Source organism: Mastigoproctus giganteus, chromosome 10, assembly GCF_048544385.1.
Source record: "Mastigoproctus giganteus isolate SK-2022 chromosome 10, ASM4854438v1, whole genome shotgun sequence".
In the NCBI taxonomy this organism is placed as follows: domain Eukaryota; kingdom Metazoa; phylum Arthropoda; class Arachnida; order Uropygi; family Thelyphonidae; genus Mastigoproctus; species Mastigoproctus giganteus.
The window spans coordinates 223,887,523-223,910,242 of NC_143584.1; the positions used below are offsets into that span (position 1 = coordinate 223,887,523).

At 36.4% G+C, this 22,720-nt stretch overlaps 1 long non-coding RNA gene across 1 annotated transcript; it reads left to right on the forward strand.

Annotated features, from left to right (window-relative positions):
- The first annotated feature begins 5,521 nt into the window (after window positions 1–5,521).
- Window positions 5,522–9,755, forward strand: LOC150079980 (uncharacterized). The gene is made up of 3 exons (XR_016547571.1): window positions 5,522–5,626; window positions 8,957–9,339; window positions 9,453–9,755. It is a non-coding gene; the product is annotated as an uncharacterized LOC150079980 (long non-coding RNA).
- The last annotated feature ends 12,965 nt before the right edge of the window (window positions 9,756–22,720 follow it).

The window sequence follows — 22,720 nt, forward strand, 5'->3', positions numbered from 1 at the left end:
GGGTGTTACGATACGGTCAGACATGAAATTCTCTGAGCATTGTAAACAGGTTGCAAGGAAGGCCCATGGTGTCCTATCGATGATCTATCGAACTTTTGCAAGTAGAGATAGGGACGTGATAATCCCATTATATAAGGCCTATGTTAGACCACACTTGGAATACTGTGTTCAAGTATGGAGACCGCACCTAAAGAAAGATATCGAGCTTCTTGAAAGGGTGCAAAGAAGGGTAACTCGCTTGGTGAGATCGGCAAAAGGGCGTCCTTATGAAGAAAGACTTCGAATATGTGGGTTGCAGAGTTTGGAAACTAGACACCTTAGAGGAGATTTGATTGAGGTGTTTAAGGCTCTGAGAGGCATCAGTAAAATGAATGAGGCAAAATTTTCAAGATTATAAATGATGCTAGAACTAGGGGACATAAATTCAAGTTACGCGGGGAAATGTTTAGATTGGACTGCAGGAAGTTTTATTTTAGCCAGCGAGTTATAAATTACTGGAATAAGTTGCCTTCATGGGTGGTAGAGGCCGACAGTTTGGGGAAATTCAAAGGTCATCTGAATAGTACTTTCGGGTAAGGGAAGCGCATAGGATGATAGGATTAATTTCCTTTTTATTTAATTTTTAATTTCATTTTATTATTTTTATTTATTTATTTAATTTTTGTTTTTATCATTGTTTTGTTCGGATTTTTTTTTTTTTTTTTTGGCTGGTGCAGCATAAGCCATAGGCTTTCTTGCACCATACGGCCGTTACTAATACTAATACTTAACCATCCTTTTATCCATTGTAGCAACTTACCCTTAATACCATTCTGCTCCAATTTGTACAGTAGTCTTCCATGCGCAACAGTGTCAAAAGCTTTCCTGAAATCCAAGTATATGATATCAAAATTATTTTTTGCATCCAGTTCCTTTGTGACCACATCATAATAACCTATCAAATTTGTCAGACAAGTCTTTCCCTTAACAAACCCATGCTGTGTTTGAATTATTGCTGCAGTCTTGTCTAGATGATCCTGCAATGCATCTTTAACCAGCGACTCCATTATTTTACCCGGAACAGAAGTTAAACTAACTGGTCTGTAATTACTCGTGTCACCCTTCGATCCACCTTTGTGAATTGGGGACACATTTGCACATCTCCAGTCCGTGGGAACCTCCCCTGAGTCCAAGGATGCTCTCATAATTATGGCTAAGGGTTTGCTTAGTTGCTTTGCCGCCTCCTTTAAAATAACTGGATAGATCCCATCCACCCCAGGTGCCTTTCTTATGTTTAACTTCAACAATTTCTCCTCCACTTTGCTCTCAGTTATTACAAAATCATTAAGCACACTGCTACAATTTGATAACCTTCTTCCATTTTCAAATTGTAATAATTCCTCACGTGTGAATGTAGATGCAAAATACTCATTCAGTTTGTTTGCTATCTGAGCAGGATCATCAACAGTCGAACCATCGATGTCAAGTGGTCCAATCATATTCATCCCCTTCCTTTTAGAGTTTATATAAGTAAAGAAATCCTTGCTGTTTTTCTTAGCATCTTTTGCCAAAGATTTCTCGTAATCCGCCTTCGCCTGCCGAACCTCCTTTGTGACCTGATTACAGACTAGCTTATATCTGCCACAGGCTTCTGCGTCACCTGATAATTTATATGCATCCCATGCATTTTTCTTCTCTGTCACGAGTCTCATTAGTTCATTTGATAACCATTTAGGCCTAAACCTTGAACGATATTTCTTAATCGGTATATAAAGTCTAGTAGCTTCCACGATTAATTCTTTGAATGCTTCCCACTTAGAATTTACTGTTTGTAACATCGTCAGTTGATCCCACTGTACAGAATTTAAAAACTGTCTGAGACCACTGTACTCCCCTTTACGGAAGCAAAAACCCTTTCCTTTACCCCTGACGGTAGTTACCTCTTTGAGTAAATCCCACTTCAGCACACTGTGATTACTGCCACCTAGTGGTTCCTTTATCTGCAAATTCTTAATACACGAATGATCACTGCTGATAACCAGATCAAGAGTGTTACTTTCTCTGGTTGCCTCTCGAACATGCTGCTGCAGAAAACAATCATCCAATAAATCCACAAAAGTCTGACTAGTGTGTGAGTGACCAACCCACAAGTTCCAGTCAATATCTGGGAAGTTAAAATCCCCCATTATAAGACACTATAATTTACTGGCCCACTCTATTTCTCTGTACAATTGTTCATTGTACTCATTCAAGTCATTAGGCCTATAACACACTCCTACTCTTATTTTTCCTTTCGCAGTGCTTATCTCACACCAAACTGACTCAACAGAGCACTGTTCATCTATATTAACTGGGTGCACTTCCTTTGATTTTATGTTTTTCTTAATTAACAGCATAACACCCCCTCCCTTTCTGTCCTGTCTATCCTTTCTGTACTCCCCAAATTCCAGTTCTGCATTCCTTATATCTTTGTGACCCCACGTCTCTGCTATCCCAACAATATCCGCCTTTGATGTCTTGACCAACACTTCAAATTCATCAAATTTATTTACTATACTTCTAGCATTGGTATACATGCAAGCATACATGCTCCTATGCGTATTCCCTGTTACCGTAATACATCCCATATACCCAACTATTCCATGATGACTGCCATCCGTCCCTGAAACCCCCAACACCCCTCGCTCCAGGTCGCTTCTTATTCTAATAGAAGTTGTGCAAGAATCACCTTCACCTCTGCCTGCGGTTACTGTTAAACTATTAGTCTTTGTATCCCCCCAAACTAGCAGTTTTCCGACCCACCTAACACTGCCTCGATAGCATCAGCAAATATTCTTGCACCCTTTCTATTTAAGTGTATCCCATCCCTGTAGAAGCAATCTCTCCTGTTAACAAGTACAGTCCAGGCTGAAAAAAATTCTACCCCTTGAGCCTTGCACAATCTTTCCAGGGCCGAATTGATCGACAAGGCTCTCATCATGTACTCCCTCCTATCGTGTCTGGGCAGAATTGCAGACACTTTCAAATTCAACCCTATTTCACGGCTTTTTTTCAACAGTGACCTGTACTTGTTGAGTAATTCCGCCGGTCTCCTACTCTTAATATCATTTGTACCAACGTGTACAACTATATCACCTTTTGTGCCCTTGAAAGATGATATCCGCTCTACAACGTCATCAACCTTTGCCCCTGGCAGACATACCCTGGTCCTGTTCCACCTATCCTTTTTACAAAATATATTCCCCGTCTCCCTGACAATAGAGTCACCAACAATAACTAGTTCCTTTGGGACCAGCGCATTCTGCTTTGGAGATTGCCGCCGTGTTGCCCGATGCCCAGCCGTGAGCTCTGGCGTTGAGGTGGGCAGCTGAGAGCCTGATGGGCCCCTCAATTTAGATCTTTCGAGGGCATCCACCCTGTCCTTCAAACTCTCATATAGGCCCATAACAACGCTGAGTTGTCGCCTGATTTCCTTACACTCCTTACATCGCGCACACACAAAGACATCCCCCATGGCAATATCATGTTCCGTTCCAGAGAGTTCGGCAAACATTTCACAAGTTGCACATTTTTTTAGGCTGTGATGCGTTGGAGAATTGCCCCCCTCAGTTCTCCCCCGATTCACAGCACTCCTGCCACTTTGTGCCCGTTGCTTTGCTGCTCTAGTCTGGGGCATGGTAGTTTAAATTAATAAAATCAATAAATTAAATATCAATAGTATTTGAATAGAAACTATTAAATAGAAACAGTGAAGCGTATTACTATATAATTATGCGTTAGAGCTACCTAGCTACCTCAATTAAAAAATTTGAATTCCCTACCACTATATCCAAAAACAATGGCTACAAAATGGAACGAAATAACGGTTTTACCTATCGTAAGTAAAATCCACAAAAACTCTTTATCTAAATTAAAAATAAAAAATAACCAGCGTAACTATAACTATATGACTACGTATTAAGTACAATATAAAATAACAATCATGTAAATAAAAGGCAAACACATCGTTTTTGCGGAGCCTGTAACTGTCAGCTGTAACTTTTAAAGAGATTCAGCGCCCTCTCAGATGTTTATGAGAAAGCTCATGGCATTCTTCCGCTTGCTCAGACTACACACAGGAGGGTGCATAGTTTAAATTGAGCGAGGATGGTTGCAGTATAGGTGCGGAAATTTGCATTCAGCCAGTAGCTGGTTGACTGATCTAACAAACTTCCATCTGTTGTTCTGAAAGTGGTTAGCTTGAGTAAAAAATTAAATTTGACTAGAAAAATTATTGGAAGGGATGGACAGGTTATGTTGGAAGGTTTTTTGGTTGATGCTCATAAGTCTTGTTCTCTTGCATTATTTGCCACTACTAATACTGATACCAAAACGAAGGGGGACATGAAATATTTTAAAGGAGCAGTTCAAGGTATAAATGTTTAGGAACCTCTGCAATAGTTTATATTTTTTCAATTTTTGTTTTCCATTTTAATATGAAAATTTCATCTTTATTCAATTAACCCCTATCCCGTGATGCCTAGTTCCTCCATCTCCCACAAGTTCGAAAGCTCTCATTTTTGTATAACAGTATGAGTGACGGTTAATGGAAAATTAACATTTAATACCTTCTTTAACAACATAATATACGTTCTTTTACAACAATAGAGATAGACAGATGAAATTCACGAGTTCCTGGGTAGTAAATGGATGACCATTGCACATAACAGAGGGAACTGGAAAGTTGCTGGAGACTGCTTTCTTCCTGCAGTGGATTTAAAATGGCTGACGATTATTATTAGCCGTATGGTGCAAGGATGCCTGAGGCTTATGCTGCACCGGCCAAAAAAAAAAAAAAAAAAAATTCTGAATTGCCCACGAGAGAGAGAGAGAGAATAATGATGATATCCAGCTTAGGACCATGGGTGTGCCAAGCCCATACTCACCAGATGTGAACCCCTGGGTTTATGATGATGACCTTTTTTTCAAACATTGAAAATCCCTTTTAATAAAATAAATAAATTATTTTTATCCACCGAGACGATCACTTTAGGTCAGAAGATCACAAAATAGAGAGATCCAAGAACATTACCGTCTCAAATATTCACTCTGGCTACAACCATTGGCTACTCAAAATGCGATTATTTCTGTACCTCTGCGCTTTTCCAGATAGATGTGTATAGAATTTTGTGAAAATAGCCTTACAAATTTATTAACTTTTTAAACCTTAATAAATATTCAGCATAAAACGTTATACAATCTTCTCATTACTGTATCGCTTCACTAACAATTCGACTTTTTTTTACTTCATAAATTTCTTTCCTTTTTTTTTTTTTTTTCCGAAAAAAATATTTGCCATTTCCATCTCTGTGATCAGGCAGCGCTAAATAGGTGTAGCGGCTACTTACGAAATCACAAGTATTAGAAAGTTTGGGAAATATGAGAATAGTGCAGTGAGTACAGTCATGAACAAGTGTGCTGAGTCAGTGATAAATTTAGTTATAACTGCTATTTGATTATCTGAATAATATAGTGGATAACCATGGATTATAAGGAAAGAACTTGGTTAATCTTGACAAACAAGTATCCCTCCACTGAATTTTTGCAAGGCCACAACCACATGAGTATCACGTGATCATATGTAACCGCACGATTTCAGATCTTGCAGGTTAGTTTTTGAAATAATTTTGAGCTGTTTTTTTATTTTAATATACTAAACTGTAGTTAATATATAGTTTGAATTCCTATAGCCACTTCTACAGATATTCAGATAGCCTCTGCTATCGATATTTTGGCGGGATCTTTGTAACTCGTTAATAAATTTAATTTCACTAGTGGTTAAAAGTTTTGTAAGCAGTATAATTTCTATATACTTAATTTAAATTCCGCACTACATTGTAAGTTTAAATTTTTAAATTATTTGGAAAGCTGCAGCGCAATATTCAGATAGCATTTGTTATCCATAATTTGGCTACAATTTTGTAAAACGTTCGGTAGCTTAAATTTAACTATTTTAGTGATTTAACTTTTGTCAACAGTAAAATTTCTGCAATATTTTGTTAACATAAATTGCGTAATATATGGAAATTCTCTCATATCTACAATAAGCAATAAAAACAGGTAGTATTTTGAGGGCCTGCCAACACATGTTTATAAATAACAGAATCAATTAACTAATGATTAATCAAATTAAATTATACCATGTGCAGGAATTGCTATAACTGCATAAAGTTCTGCTGTAAGGCGTTTTAATTTAAAATTTTGTAATGTTAATTGCTTGGATTTAATTAACAGTAGCACCTTACAAACATAAGTGTTGCAATTGCAGAAATTCCTCTGAAAACATGGAATAATAGCATTTAATCTGATTAATCGATAGTTGATGATTCGGTTATGTTTTTAATTTTTAAAATATTATTTGACCGATGTTAATCGTCTACTGATATTGTTATATTTTTTCTACTGTCTATACTATCTGAATCAAAGAGGACTCCAAAGCGTATTGCCTGAGAAATTCCCATGTGGACTACAAAACACTGATAAATAAGTCGCTAACAATTGATACAGAGTCTGAATCTAACAATCACTTGTTTAGTGTTTAAATTTTTTATTTAGATCCATTTTTAATATAAAATTTCACTGATGAGGATTGCACCAACAAACTATGCGAGAGTTGAAATTTTTCTTTCCACGGGCTTGTGGGGGCATGACCACCCAACCATCTGGAAGGCCACTGAAAGTATTAGAAAGAATCTGGCTCTTGTATCAACAGCCCTGATCAAGGATTTTCACCATGAGCCTTGAATAAAATGAGTCGTGCCACAAAGGGGTATCAACAGCATCTGAAGAACCTGTTTGGATTATGGTAAAGATTTCGTTTAGGGTGTACCCTAAACTAAATTTTCCCCCCTGTTCTCCTTGTTGACTAAAGGATTAGTCTGCAAGGAGAATGGGGGAAAACTAAGTAGGTGTGGTCTCCACCCTTCAATCACTGCCATGTCGGCGACAGTCTAGAGTAGAGATTCCCAAACTTTCTTGGTTCACGGTGCCCTTAGTGTCCCAGTAATTTTTTTTCACAGCACCCCTAGGCCAAAATACCTAACAGTGGTTTTCGACCTTTTAATATATATACCTATATAATACTTTTTCTTTATATAGAGGTGCTAAATAAAGATCAATTATAGATCATCACAAAATTAAAAAGGTACTGTACGATGGATACCATACACTTTTTTATAATAAAATAAATATACAAATTAAAAACAAAAAAAATAACTTTAACAATAATAATAATAACTAAGTAACTTAAACCAAAATTACACGACACTCCTAGAATGTTGGTGGCACCCTAGTGTGCTGCAGCACCCCGGTTGAAAACTACTGGTCTAGAGGCTGCACCCTAAACTAAATATTAGCCAATTAATGGGATTTTCAATATTGTGCTGTATTTGTTTGATTTTTTATGGATATGGTGTGACATTCCTTTTGTAATGTTAATTTTTGTGATTGCATAATAAGAAAGGCATAAGTACAATACAATACTTATGCCTTCCTTATTGCAGGCTAATGACATAATGAATGTAGTATATGCTAGAGAAGCAAACACAAATAATAAGAATAAAAATTGATTTTAAAAATTGTTGTTATTTGGAGCATTAACAACTAAGACCATATTGCTCTGGGTATATGCGGTGGTAATTCCCTGACCTTTCCGCATCCTCCATATTTGGAGGCTCACGGGGCTCAAACCCCGGTCTAATCAAGAAGCGTGTGCTGCGCACTGCTGTTCCTGCCCACCTGGCTACAGAGGTACCTAAAATTTTTTTTTTTTTTTTTTGTCCCATAGAAGTTTTGTCCTACACTGGTTGGGCCATGATGGGCAGATTGTAGCTTGCAGATGGCAGTTGCAGTTTGGAGGAATTATCTCACTTTGTGCAAACATTTTGAATCAGAAGTTAAATATTCTGGATTATTAAACAGACTTTTAACTCTGGAATTTCTTAACGATTCAGCACTAATGAATGGCATCCTGTAGGAGCTCTCTTACCTTTCAGAAGCTTTACAAAGTGGCAGCATCACTATAGCAAAAGCAGATAAATTAATTTGAACCATCAATGGTATCAATAATTTAAAATATTCTGGAGGAAATTATGAAGCTAAAATTGAGAGCATGTTGAAGTCGAAAGAAGTTGAAGGAATCAAATTGAAAGTAAGAGCAAATTTAAAAAATTACCTCTTTATAAGTTATTGAACTGCATTGTTTGATCCTTAAAGGATAGATTATTAATGCAAGAGAGTAATTTTAAATTAAATAATGATATCATTGATGATGAGGAATTGAAAAAATTTTTTAAATATATGCTATCTGGAATATGGAAGGACTTTCATTTTCATGGCAAGAGGGTGAAAAACAAATAAGAAATTTAAGTTTTCTAATAAAATATGATATAAAAATTAGTGATCTAGAGATTTTGTCGAAGGCAGTTTATCTTTAAAATTTCCTTATCAATTAAAAAAGCCAGAAATATCTTTGAAACCATTGCGATTAGAAGTGCTGAAGCTGAGCAAGCTTTCAGTGTAATGAATAATATAATAATAAAAAGACCATCTTTGACAATTAAAACACCTTTGCAGATATGATGACTAAGTCTAAATAGAAAACCATTGCTTCAATTTGATCTGGATCGTTACCTCAGATCTTTAATCTGTAATCATCACGCAGCTATTGAGCAAAACAGAGGATCGACAACAAATAAGAAATTCTATATGGCAATTTTTAGAATAAATTTTTCTTGAATACTTATGTAATGATTTTTTTATCTAATTGATTTTTGTATACTTTTCTAGAATAGTTTTTTTGATGTAATATTTGTTTTTATATTCTAGAATGTTCTGTGATAGTTTTTTTGTTATTTGTGATATGAGAAATATTTTGTTATTCTTTATTTGCAATATTAAAATTTTATCATGAAACGATGTATCCATTATATTTCCATAGTTATAAAAAAAGAAGAATAAGAAGTCGGCAAAACTGCAGGCCCATTTTCAAAATATTTATAGCTCACCATGGGGCGTGTGACAAACTCCATTTCATTTCAGTCATATCCAAACACTTCTGAAGATGTGATCCACTGCCGTTTTGAAAACAATGTTTAGGAAATTCCTCATAGGAGATACTGAAGATGAAAAGTTGACGTCAGCATCTGAAGATGACAGTGAGGAACTTCAACATCACAGCAGCACTGAGCCTGATGGTGATTACACCAGTGACTTAAATGAGGAGGATGTTTATATTGGGAGGGATAAAACCATGGTACGGAGGAAAGTTGCCCCTTCTCGAAATATCCATGCAGCTCAAAATAAAATTATCACATTTGCCAGGTAAGAAATCAAAATCACCAGTTGATTGTTTGTTATTGTTTTTCAATAATGAAATGATAAACCATAGTGATTATTTAATGAATATATTACTCATATAGCATCTAATTTTTCAGTGGAGAAGGATGCTAGAAGAACAGATGACTGAAATGAGGGCTTTAATTGGCATATTAATCCTTGCAGTAAGTTCTCACAGAGGGGTGGCCAAACATGAACATTTGTGGCTTAAAGATGGAGTGGGTTTTGAGTTGTCGGTGACTATGTCCCAGAAGAGGTTCTCATTTCTTGTTCGGGTCATATGGTTTAACTGCATCAATGATGACACATTAGAAAAATGGACCGACTTACAGCATTTCATGAATTTTGGGCAGATTGCAGAGATATTCACTTTCAGATTATATCACTGTAGACAAACAGTTAGTGGCATTGATGGGTAGATATTCATTCTGTCAATACATACAAGTCAGAAAAAATGGAATGAAGATATTTACATTATCCGATGCAATGTGCTGTACCCTGAACATGGAAGTTTGTGTGGAAAGACCACTTCCTGGTGTGGAAACTGGGGTTTGTTTTTCTTATTTATTTAACTATATGTTTCTATACCCTTTGTACTTTGGAATCCAAATTGGTAGTTTCTATAATATTTCAAAGGAGAACAGCTGGTACCTCACTCCTCCAAAGCCCACAAGCTGTCTGACTGCTCTAAATTTTTAATCCCACTCCTTTTGTTTCAGAAGATTTAGATCATGAGATTCTTTTATTTCCCCAATCAGGATAATCCTCTGAATTTTTTTTGAGGGCTGTGTGAACTTCTCTTGAATAAAGAGGCATAGTTTTTATTTTAAACATAACATGTTTATTTCCAAAATCAAAACTACACATGGTAGTACAGCATTCTAAGTAAAATATATACCTGTATTCATCATTTTCTTCATTAGGGATTTTCCATTATGCAGGGGGTTTTCCTTGACCTCAAAAAAAAATTCTATTGTTCTAGTCTTTTTTTTTTTTGCAACAGTTCTCTGTTTTCTGTATCTTCCTCTCTTAGTCCTTCTTTCCATGCCTTTATGGACTTCATCCATCCACACCTCCCTTGGTCTTCCTTCTTCCTGATGTCACCTAATTCATAATCCTTTGAAAATCTATCCTTTTCCATCCTGGTATGTCTGTACCACCTCAGCTTTTTTGTTTCAATTACCTGGATTATATCAGTTTTCACTTCCATTGAATCTGTTCATTTGTTATTTTTTCCAGTTGATTTTCTTGCTGCTCTTCTCCAGTAGCCCATTTCTGTTGCAAGCAATTTCTCCTGTTGTCTTTTATTCACTGTTCATGTTTCTGCTCCATAAAACAGTGTTCTGTACTATTGTTTGGTAGATAAGTGTTTGTCTTATTAAGTATATTTCTACTCCACAGGATTGCATTCAGCATACCTATCAATTTCCTTCCGTCTCTAATTCTCTTCTCAATCTCTAGTTTAGACTATCCATCAGCCTGTATTATTGACCCCAAGTATTTAAAGATATGTACTGTTTTAAGTTTATATCCTTCTATCTCCAGAACTTCTGCTTTTCATGTTGAGTATTCTGTCTTATCATAATTTATCTTTAATCCCCATCCTCTGTCTCCACCAATTTCCTGCACATATACTCTGCGTCATCCATATTTTGTGCCAGGGCTGGATTTAAGGTTGTTGTGGCCCCTAAGCTATAACTTTTAAGAGGCCCCCCCCTACTGAGTACAGTTAACCCAAAGCAACAGTAGAACTGCAATGGAATGTGGGCATTGTCAATAACTTTTTCAGTCCCTGTTTAGCCATGTCAACCTTTTCGTTCAGGATAAACTCATCAACCCCAGCAGTGACACCTACGCCTATAGAGCTTATTTAGAAACACTTTTGAACTTTGACCAAGGAGCTAAAAACTCGCAGCTCAGTACAGAACTGTTCGTAAAAGACTGCTTGCGAAGTGCCGCAGATGTTTTTTTGAACTGACAGCAGTATTCATCAGCATACGAAGTACTTTCGAAAACCAAGGCAGTAGAGCTACTAGGACTTCTCAGACTTGATTTGTGCCACCAGGCCAAATATATTGTTAACAACCTATCACTCTGTCGAGAATGGTTCGTAGCTCTCCCGAGTTCTGCTTGGTATCTCTTGACACTACAGCAAAGATACACATATGAGAAGCCTGCCTTTTTGTGCATAAAGTTAAGCTTAATCCCAACATACAGCTGGTTCACATGAATGTCCTTGAAACATGTTTACCCCATTAACGGCTTACTTAATACTCAGTTCTCAAAGGTATCTCCAATTCTACCTGAGACAATATATATCTAGGCCAGATCCCAGCCCATCTGATCATGGGTATTGTGTCCAGTGATGGTTTCAACGGCTCCTTCAAAACCAACCCATTTAATTTTGCCCACTACAATCTGTGCTATTTGCTGCTGACGGCATCCAGTATCTGTCCCTACTACTTGCATCCGATAATAAGAACAGACATTATACTAGATCTTACTTGTCACATTTTGCAGCCCTAAATAAGTGGCATTCAGACTGGAAACGACATCTCCCTCTTGGAGTATACAGAAGGCAGTGTGCTGTACGCCTTCGATTTAATCCCCCCGATCAAAATGCAATTGCCGAACACATCAGCTCAACACATCAAGGAGGCAACCGCCTTGAAATGAAATTCGTGGAGCCTCTTCCCGAAAACATAACAGTGATCTTGTATGCCGAATTCGAAAACATTCTTTATGTGACTAAAGACAGAGCAGTTCTCATAGACTATGAACACTGAACAGAACCTGAGAGTTTTAGAAGCAGACAACAAATCGGGCAAACCTATGAACGGCGTCTGTGCCATCACGAATTGCCATCAAGAATTCGTCAAAAAGAGAAAACCAGCCGTACTCGTTGTAAATACTGACTGCGCATACGCCTGACATGCTTTGCAAGACCGCCATCACTGGACATTGCAGAGTTCCTTAGCAAGAAGAGCAAGGAATGGACTTATAATAAAGTGTTAATTCAGCATCCTGAATCTATAACGTGTGGACTCCTCTGTATTTTTTTCCAAACTCGTAGATGTAGAGGTGTTTCTGTGCAATAGATTGTAAACAAATATTATTGTAGAGATTTGTGGGCAAATGATCTAATTGCCACATTAGATGTAATTCAATGTTTATTTGCTAAATAAATTTCATTTTAAAAAAAATGACTCTTTATTGAAAAAAATACTATAATGATATCCAATTGTGTGTGATTCTCAGGTGCCGTGGAGAGATGAGCATTGTGTATCTCAGTTTGACTGGCTTGTGTTGCTTCTCTATGGCCTCTGGCTGTTGCACTTCAGAGGGAATGCTGGGTAATGACACGGAGTGCGGTATCAACGGGCTGGCTTTGGTGCTGGGCGATGCCGTTGATATCGAATGTTTTGCGGAATTGACTTTTATCCCCAAATAAGACTGCAGAGTTTGTAGATACATCTTAACTTTTGAGTCTAGCTGCAAGTCTTGTCTTTTTAAGATGCCGACATCTGGTCGTCTAACAATACTAGCTGTTTTTGTTCTGGTAGTGCAGTTACAAGCAGGAATTTGTGGAAATATTTGCTCATCTTCTAATCAAATTTGTAATGAGCAGTTCGATGAGGCTTGTCAAGAGGAGGAACAATGCCCCTCCTTGCTGATGTATTAATTTCTGTTTTGTTTTAAAGGGGACTCTTTTCTTGCACCGTAACTTGCTTTTCTCTGTGTCAGTCAAAGGAATGTTACCTTTGATCAGGTTTTTGCAAATCTCACAGAATTTGAGCGGTGTTTGAGGCTTTCAAAATAGCAGTTGCTTGTTTTGATTGAGCTTCCGAGAGATACTTTATGAAGTTAGCGCTGCGTTTCAGCCGTCCAGCCACGTGGTCTATGTCCCCACGGCTGCGCACACACATTTGGCAATGTGTGTGCGCAGCAGTAGTAGTCTATCAGTATCCTGAGAAATCAAACAGCAAATATGAATGCCGATCACGTGTAGCATCTTTATATATATCAGTGAGAACACGTGACTTGCCGGGAAATGCTTGGGTTGCTAAAATGGGAGATTTTTCGGGAGTCATGAGGATTTTTAAAAACAACCAAGTAGTGGAAATTCAAACTTATAGTGCAGAACTGAGTGCCCTGAGAGAATAAGTTTTGTGTTAATAAAATCACACTCAGATTTCTGGTGTGATCCCTATAAATATTTTGGACACTACAGCAATATCGATCATCTAAGCTAGTAAATTGTTTACTCTAGGGTCGAATTCGGGATCGATGCATTTGTGTGCAGTGCTAGTAAGAAAAGTGCACAAATATGCAACAGCGATGCACTTCAGAGCAAGTTTTGTTTGCCCTGTGACTCCAAATATTTGCTATCCAGAATATATCGATTGAATGAAATACAAAGGTTACTTTCATTATGAATGGTGATCACTCTGCATCTATTACATTTGAAATGACAGTTGTGTGTAGCCAACCTTTTGCAATTTGGCAGAACTTTAAGGTATATGGGGACAAATAATAGTCGCTGCCAAACAGAGCTTTCAAAGATCACAAATGATCTTAATGACCATTGTGATTTAGAAGATATATCTGTTTATCTGCCATGGGTCTCCAATATGGCACTTCAAATCTGCACTCTGCAGAAATAATGATTTGGAAATCTGGGGATCGCTCGCTGAAACAGCTCATCTTCAGCCAAACCACAACTTCCTAAAGCAACCCTTGTGATTTCGTATAAATTAGCCATGGTAGTTTGAATACCTCTTCTCTCCAATCACACACACCTGTCTGTAAGTTTTAGCATCGGCCTGTTTGCCAGGAAAACTGACAGTACTCTGGCAAGACAACTGTCGGTATTATTGATTTGAATAACTGTTTTTTTTTTTTTTTTTTTAGTCATTCAAATTCAACATTTCCCATTTTCTTTTATGTTCTCAGAACAACTGCTCCCCTCCCCCAATTGGTAATATTAATAAGAATAACTCCAGACTAAAGTTGTCCAAAGTCATAAATTCACTGTTTGATTGGTTGACTGCTATAAAGGCGGCCATCAAATGTCAGATCGGACAAGGGCACGAATGGTAAATTTTTAGAGTTTTTTGAGACTTGAAGTGTCTAAACACAACCTAAATAGTATCCCTGAGCACTTAAACGCAATATCTCTTGGAGCAATTACCAAAAGCTCGAAAAAAAAACAGCTCTGTCGGCGAACATACTGATATTGCTAAATCGGACCTCATGTTTTAAATAAGCCCGATATTTTTTTGAGTAGCGCTCAACCCCGTCCTGAATATAAAAACGCTCATAATTTTCCTCATGAGCATCTCCATCTTTCATCTAAAAAATAGACAAAAAAATTGTGTTAGAGGAGAGTCTTTTCATTTAAAGTGTTTTTGCTGACAAAAATAATAATAATAGAGACATAGTGACCTCCTCAGCAACTTCAAGGCGTGCTGTTTTGGGAGTCATCTTCTGTGAGCCCAGCACCTCCCAAAATCTGAAGCCAGTCTAGAGCTGCCAGCTGTTCCTATTGTCTCATCCCTACTTGATGTAAAAACACCATTTGCATAGAATCAAAGAACTCTGTATTCTGAAAAAAAAAAAAAAAAAAAAAAAGGAACTAACAGTTAAAAATGAGATTAGTGACAATAACGCTATATGCAATTTTAAAATCGATAAAAATTTTCAGTAATGAAAAAATACTCGCACTTAAACTCCAAATTCTTGCAGTACTCAATCTCAGCCTGTAACTACTTGGCCGCCTCGTATTCATGCTCGAGTCAGCCGGCAAGGGCAATGACCTGTTCTTCCAAAGTGCTGAAATTCTCTAATTGATCAGACATGTCGAAGCTCAGAAAAACAAGTGAGTATGCAGCCATAATGATCCTTTTTAAATCAAAGTCGCGGTTTGAAACTGCAGTTGACATTTGACCAATCAGAGTTTAGAATCAAGAGTGTCCCCTGTCACAGCTAATAAGACGCCTCAAGATGGTGTTTCAAAAGGACCAGTAGAAAACCACGAATTTCTGCTTCAAAATGACCAATAAGATTTTTTTAAAAGAACACAAAAATCGGATGACTGTCTTGCTAAGAATAGTAACTGCTTACAATAAAACTGCTCCTTTATAGAGTTTAGGAAAGAAAAACAACTGGGCTTGACAATCTGATTTTTTTTTTTTTTTCAATACGTTTAAACAAATAAGTAACAGAAAAATATTTTCATTATGTTTTCAAACTATTGCTAAAAAAAAAAGCAAAGTTGTATCCAGACTGAAAGTTACTTTGTTAACTAATTCAGAGGTTAAGGATCCAGATGCAGAGAACCGGAATCCACTGAATTTACTAAAATAACTAATATCAAGGAGATTCTTATTTTTAAAAATAAGATCCTCAGCTCCAAAATTAAGAGGGTTATATAGGGTTACCATCTTCTGCACTCATAAAAAGAGGACATTTACATGTTTTGGGACGAATAAAAGATGACAAAAAGTTCATCTTGGATTAAAAAAGAGGACAGAAAAGAGGACAAATATATTATGAAAATAATAAAATAAAGACAATGTAAACCACATTTACTGATGTTTAGGATTAGTACATTCATATTTGTCTTGAGAAATTATTTCTTTCAATAGTTCTGCATTGCCTCTCAAATATGTGTAAAAATCAACGCATGACATATATTTGAAATTGTATTGCAAAAACAAAATACTTTTTACAGAATTGACATTTAACCTATTCCTTTCTTTCGTCCACTGACTTTGCATTAGAGAGAATACTCTCTCTACATTTGCATTGTGAGGAGGAATTGCAAAGAAAAACTGGGCAATTTTCAACAATTCTGAATGGAATTCAATATTTTTTGAATTACTAAAATATTTGGCCCACTTTTCATGTATAAGCATGTTTTTAAAGTCTTTATTATTCATTTGACCCTCAAAAAATTTCTTCAAATTGTTAAATTGGTCAAAACACTTAACATCATCAATTGTTACCCCTTTGTCAATCAAATAGGAAATAGAACATTCTACATCGTTCCAGCTTGGTACTGCATCCATTTTCATCCACATAAAACAGGAAATGGATTCCATATGGTGAAGCCACTTATCTAAATATTCCATGCAATTTCTATGCAGATTTTTTGTATCACTAGAAAATTTTTTACATTCAAGTACAAGTCCTACATCATTTTTTTGTATAGCATTTCCTTTACTCTTAATGGCATGAAGTTGTGATCCATCCGTTTCGAGATAATTTCTTTCACTGAGACTAAGACATCTAGCACTTATGCAGCTGAGTTACTTTCCCTTTCAATTCGTTGTATGTGTGTATGTAATACACTCATAAGTGATTGCATGAACCAAAGATGAATCTCACTAAATCCAGTTTCAAAGAACCTCTTAATCACAATGGGACAGAAAATAAGCCTGTAAAGCTGGAAACATATCTATGAGCCTTGTGATGCTTGGAAAAAATGAAAGCCATCTCGTCTTGCTGTGAGAAAGGAGCTGTCTATATTCAATCTCAACAAACTCACAGTATTCCTTAAGCTCTTCAGTCCGTACTGTATAATTATGAAAATATTGGTAAATTTTAAAAACAATGTTCTCTACATCAACTTCCCAAAGTTCTGCGGCATTCTAAAGGCAATTGTTCAAAATATGTGCAGGGCAGCCCACTCCAATCAGTCTTGTTATGCAACAATTTCTTTAATTTTGCAAAGACATCATTCCCTTCTTCATTTCATCTCAGTCCTCGAAACATTGTATTGCAATTGTCCCCAGTGAATGCAATACATTTTTCACACAAACCATTTTTTTCAAGAGTTTCTTTAACATATGTAGAAATGGTATCTGCAGTCTCGTTAGGCATCTTCTGTAATTCAATTAATTTTGTTTGTAACCCTCCTTCATTTATATCAAAATACTGAATAATTAATGGGAAGATTTTTTTCAGAACCATGATTACATCCATCAGTTGAGACCGTACAGTACACAATTTTATTTTATTTTAAAGTTTTTACAGTAACATTAAGAGAATGATTTGCAAGTACAAAGTTTACAATGGCTTCTGTCTTGGTTCTAGCGCAGGAAAATCTTTTTGCTATCTCAGAATCAAAAAATACATTTTTTAACATGACAGTTGTGCAATCCATTGATTTGTAACTACTATGATGTCTAACAGTGTGAAAAGCAAAGATACCCTCTGCAGCAGCCAGATCATATTCCGACAGTTTTGAAAAAAAATCTGTAACCTTTCCCGAAGAGGCCTCACCTTGAACTGCTTTCTCGTGCTTCTCAGTTTCAATGTGATGCTTCAAATCACCAATCCCTTTATTGGCTACTGAAACATATGTCCCCATTCTGCAAACTTTGCATTCAGCTTCCCATTCCTCCCGGCCAGATACAAAACATGGAAATTTGTTTTTCATCTCTTCTGTAAACATTCACTTCCTTTTAGGCATTTTAGGGGAAGTATAGTCTTTATAATATTAATTTTTATAATTGAAATAACAATAAATATTTTTTATTGTAAGTAGTGAAGCATAAATTTTATTAAGGTTAGGTTATGTTTTACATTCACAACTAAACTAACCTAATTGCAGAAAAGTACTTACAGGTATAAAGATGGATAATAAATATTTTTGTAATTAAAGTGAAAAACAGTATTTTAAAAAAAGGTAAACTTTGGTATTAAATAAACTAGTGTCTGCCTCTTGATTGGATCCTTGATAAGTATACCAAATTTAGTGGACAGTACGCAACTTTCGATCAATTTGGTGTGCATACAGCTGAAATCCACGTTTTCATATGCTGCAATCAATTTCTAGAGAAAAACAGTCCCTCTAACTGTCAATATTTATTTGACATGCTGGAATTCCTGTAATTTGTATATCTTTTTCTAGCATACCATCTGATCTTCACGTGTTATCTACTCTCTAAACCAAAATATTGTATTGCTAGACTATATAAAATTTATGTGTGTAAATTGTGAAGCAGGCGTGGGTTGATAACAACCTCAATGCACTAAAATGAGCGTCGTCGGGGTCTTCCGCCTAATTGTCAACACGGAAATTCGAATTGAAGAATCGTCTCCTATTCCGAAAAATATTCTGTATAACATAACTCGGTAGTTTTCGTCGAGCTTGCATAAAAAAATGGCGTATAATATAAAAATCCGGACATTTAGACAAATTTATAAAAATCCACCCGGACAAAAATTTTAGACAAAAAATCCAGACAAATCCGGTTAAAAGAGGATGGATGGTAACTATAGGGTTATAGCCACTTTTAACTATTCTTTAAAAATAGCCCCATTAAGCTATGGAATTTTTCCAAAATTTAACTATGAGTTCTAAGTAATAAAAGACTGATATATCCATTGATGACACAAACATTTGGAGGTTTCTGTCTAAAGGGGGCAACCCCAAAACCAGTAAATCTCCAAGGCAATGAGATATCAAGTCTCCATTTTGTGTAATGTTATCTCAACGGGACAATATAAAGTCTGTGGGAATATTCACATAGACTTCAGCAACAGATGCCTGCCAATGTTCTAATAAATCGGCTGCATCATCAAAGTCAAAGCATTTTATTTTTTCGTCGGGCTCCAGGATTTCCCCTATTTGCCGTTGAAAGTAATCAATACATTGTGTACAATTTATAATGACTAATTATACATAAAAAGTACAATGATGATACATAAATACTGGGCTTCGGAGTCCAGCAGACTGATCAATACATCAGGTAAGAGTAAGCCAAAGAAACAGTCTAGCATTTCACTGAACTTTAGGAGCAAGAATTCTTTTCCTCCATTTAAACAATTTCTCTGCATAGGTGGAGAAGGCAGTATAATATTCAGAACAGTTAACCAGTCTTGGCAGTTCGTAGCAGTCAAATACATTTGTGAGAAGTTGAAAGTCCAGTCTTAAATCATCGTACAGGGAACAATGAAAGACGAGGTGCTCAACAGTTTCTTGAACACCACAACTACAGAGAGGAGTGTTACTTAATCCTAGTGAGAACAATTTAAAGTTAAGACTTCGATGACCGGTATATAAAAACATAACGTATAAACCAGGATTGAACCAGTCCATTTTCTTGTTGTAATCAACAACCTCGGGAAAAAACTTAAAGGTCTCCCTACCCAAAGTAGAGATAGACCAGGTATTTTGCCATGCTTTGCAACATTCATTTCTCATTCTTTTCTTGCAAGTCAGTATTATATGTTATACCATTTACAATCGCAGGAACATTTTTTCTTCTACAATATAAAAGATAGTGTAACATTACTTCATATTGGATTGGCAGTCGATGACTGAGGACCTAGAGAGCAGCTGTAGAGACAGTTCGACAAGCTCTACTTACAGCGAGAAGAGGCTACATCATCAGATGGCTGCCAACATTTTAATAAATTGGTGGCGCCAATGTTCTAATAAGTCAACTTCATCAACAGATGCCTGTCAATATTGTTATAATGTCTGCTGCATCAAAGGATGCCTGCCAAAGTTCGATCGGGCACCTCTGTAGCCAGGTGGGAAGGAGCAGCAGTGTGTAGCACACGCTTCTTGATTAGACCGGGGTTCGAGCCTGTCACCACCAAATACGGAAGATGCGGAAAGGTCAGCGAATGACCACCGCATATCCCGGAGCAATATGGCCTTAGTTGCTAATGCTCCTAAAATCCAAATACCAAACCAAACCAAGCCAAAGTTCGAATATGTCTGCTTCATTGAATGAATGCTTGCTGATGTTCTAATAAGTTGGCTGCATCAACATGAGGCCTACCAAAGTTTTAATAAGTCGGTTTCATCAACGTAAGACTGCCAAAGTTCTGATAAGTCAGCTTCATTAACGGATGCCTGCCAGTGTTCTAATAAGTTGGCTTCATCAATGGATTCCTAACCACTAATAACATTAGTCCACGAAGAGCAGTGTCCATTAATTACCACTCTGTCTTCTCCCACTCAACCATCCCTTTATCCATAGCAGCAATTTGCCTCCAATGCCACACTGCTCCAATTTGTGCAGCAGTCTTCCATGTGCAACAGTATCAAAGGCTTTTCTAAGATCCAAATATATGATATGAAAGTTATTCTTTGCATCCAGTTCCTTTGTGACTACATATATCCAATCAAATTAGTCAGACAAGACTTCCCCTTAACAAACACATGCTGTGTCCAAGCTATAACTGAAGTCTTGTCTAGATGATCCTGCAATGCTTCTTTAACCAGTGCCTCCACTGATTTCCCTGGAGCAGAAGTTAAATTAACAGGTCTGTAATTACCTGTCTCCCTTTGATGCTCCTTTGTGGATTGGGGTCACATTTGCACATCTCCAGTCCATGGGTACCTCCCCTGAGTCCAAAGAAGCTCTCATAATTATGGCTAAGGGTTTGCTTACTTCCTTTGCTGCCTCCTTTAATATAACTGGATAGATCCCGTCCACCCCGGGTGCCTTTTTTATGTTTATCTTCAACAATTTCTCCTCCACTTTCCTCTCAGTTATTACAAAATCATCTAGCTCACTGCCAGAGTTTACTTCACCTCTGGCATTCCCCTCTCTACATAACTCCTCATGTGTGAGGAGTTATATTGTCTCCAAAGTTCATCGGTTGGACCTCATCAGCTCCAAAGTTCTAATAAATCGGCTGTTTTAATAAGTTGGCTTCCTAAACCGGCACCTGCTAATGTTCTTATAAGTTGGTTTCATCATTGGAGGCTTGCAAAGTTCTAATAAGTTGGCTTCATGAATGGATGCCTGCCAAAGTTCTAATAAGTTGGCTTCATGAATGGATGCCTGCCAAAGTTCTAATAAGTCTGCTTCTTTAACGGATGTCTTCCAAAGTTGTAATAAGTCGGCTGCATCAACAGAGGCCTCCCAAAAATCTAATAAGTCTGTTTCATGACAGAAACTGAAGTCCTCTTAAGTGCCAGCTTCATCACAGACAGTATAATCCTCATAAGAGCCAACTTCATCAATGGATGAAATAATAAAAGTATTATAAATGATTATAGGAAAATTCCAGATTCTAGTGAGGACTTGTTAGATGCATAAGAATTGAGAAATCGTCCATTTAATTGGGAGAAGTGCAAGGAACTTCCAAAGTGAACAGTTCTTGAAATGAAAAGGTGCACATTGTAATACCCGATTGCCTATGGAATTGTGCTGTCAGATGGAAAGGGAAAGAAAAACAACTTTGTTTACCTCATTCTTCTTTATACCTGTCATTCTCCAAAATCTGTATATATAGTAAAATGTTTCTAATTCAGTTTTAAAAATTATTATGAACAGATGTTATGCTTTATTATTAATTTAGAACATTTAATTTTTTTTTATAAAAATAATTATTTGAACTTTGTTTTCCTTTTGTGTTAAAAATATGACATTAGCCAAAATTTACTGATTTGTTTCTTTTTTTATGTTGAAAATATCAAATTACAGCCATTAGAATTTTATTAATAAGAGATAATGTAACTACTATCATTAAAAAATGAGAGAACACAATCAAACCTTGGAAAAGTTGTAGATGATTTCAGTTCAAACTCAGTGAGAGGAATCAACCATTTTTGCAGAACAAAACTTTTGCATGTAATGTAATATATCTGTATTGTAATTGCACAGGACAAGAATACACTTCACACAAACCTTATTTGTGATAACATTGTTTATTAAAAAATTTCTTGTATATCATACATAAGATAATATTGTTTACTTATAAATAATTATACTATTTGAATAAAATGGACAAAGAGGATTTCATTTTTTATAACATTGCCACGTTATGGGCTGTAACCACTTCAAAGTAGTTACAGCTCTGGATCTTTGACAATTTTCTGGCCATCTCCTCACCAAAAAAGGACTTTTTTTTTTCTCTCCCCAGGGTCGAACTGGAAAGAGTGAACCACCTCCTCCTAAGGATTTTTTTTTTTTTTTTTTTTTTTGCTTCAAGTGAATGAGGGAAACTGGAAATTTCAGGAAAATGAACCATTTTCCTTATTCAGTAAAAAACTACTCTGTCAATGGAAGAGAACTGACTATTACAGTTACAGCTCAGAATGAAATGCAAGCTTCCTAACTTATGGCACTTTATGTTGAATTTTTCTGGCACGTGTGATAATGAAAAGAAAATTTTTCCAATGAAATTTTTTGATGGCATCAAATGCATATCAAGGAAATACTGAAGTATTCAGTAAAAATGCAAATTTGAGAAAACAGTCTGTTACTTGTAGCGTATTTTTTTTTTCTTTTTCATTTGCACACAAAGTGAGATACATGTGAATTTCCTTTGACACCAGTTTTCAAATTTTATAACACAGCTATCAATAGAAATATTTTCTTAATTTTGTTAGAAA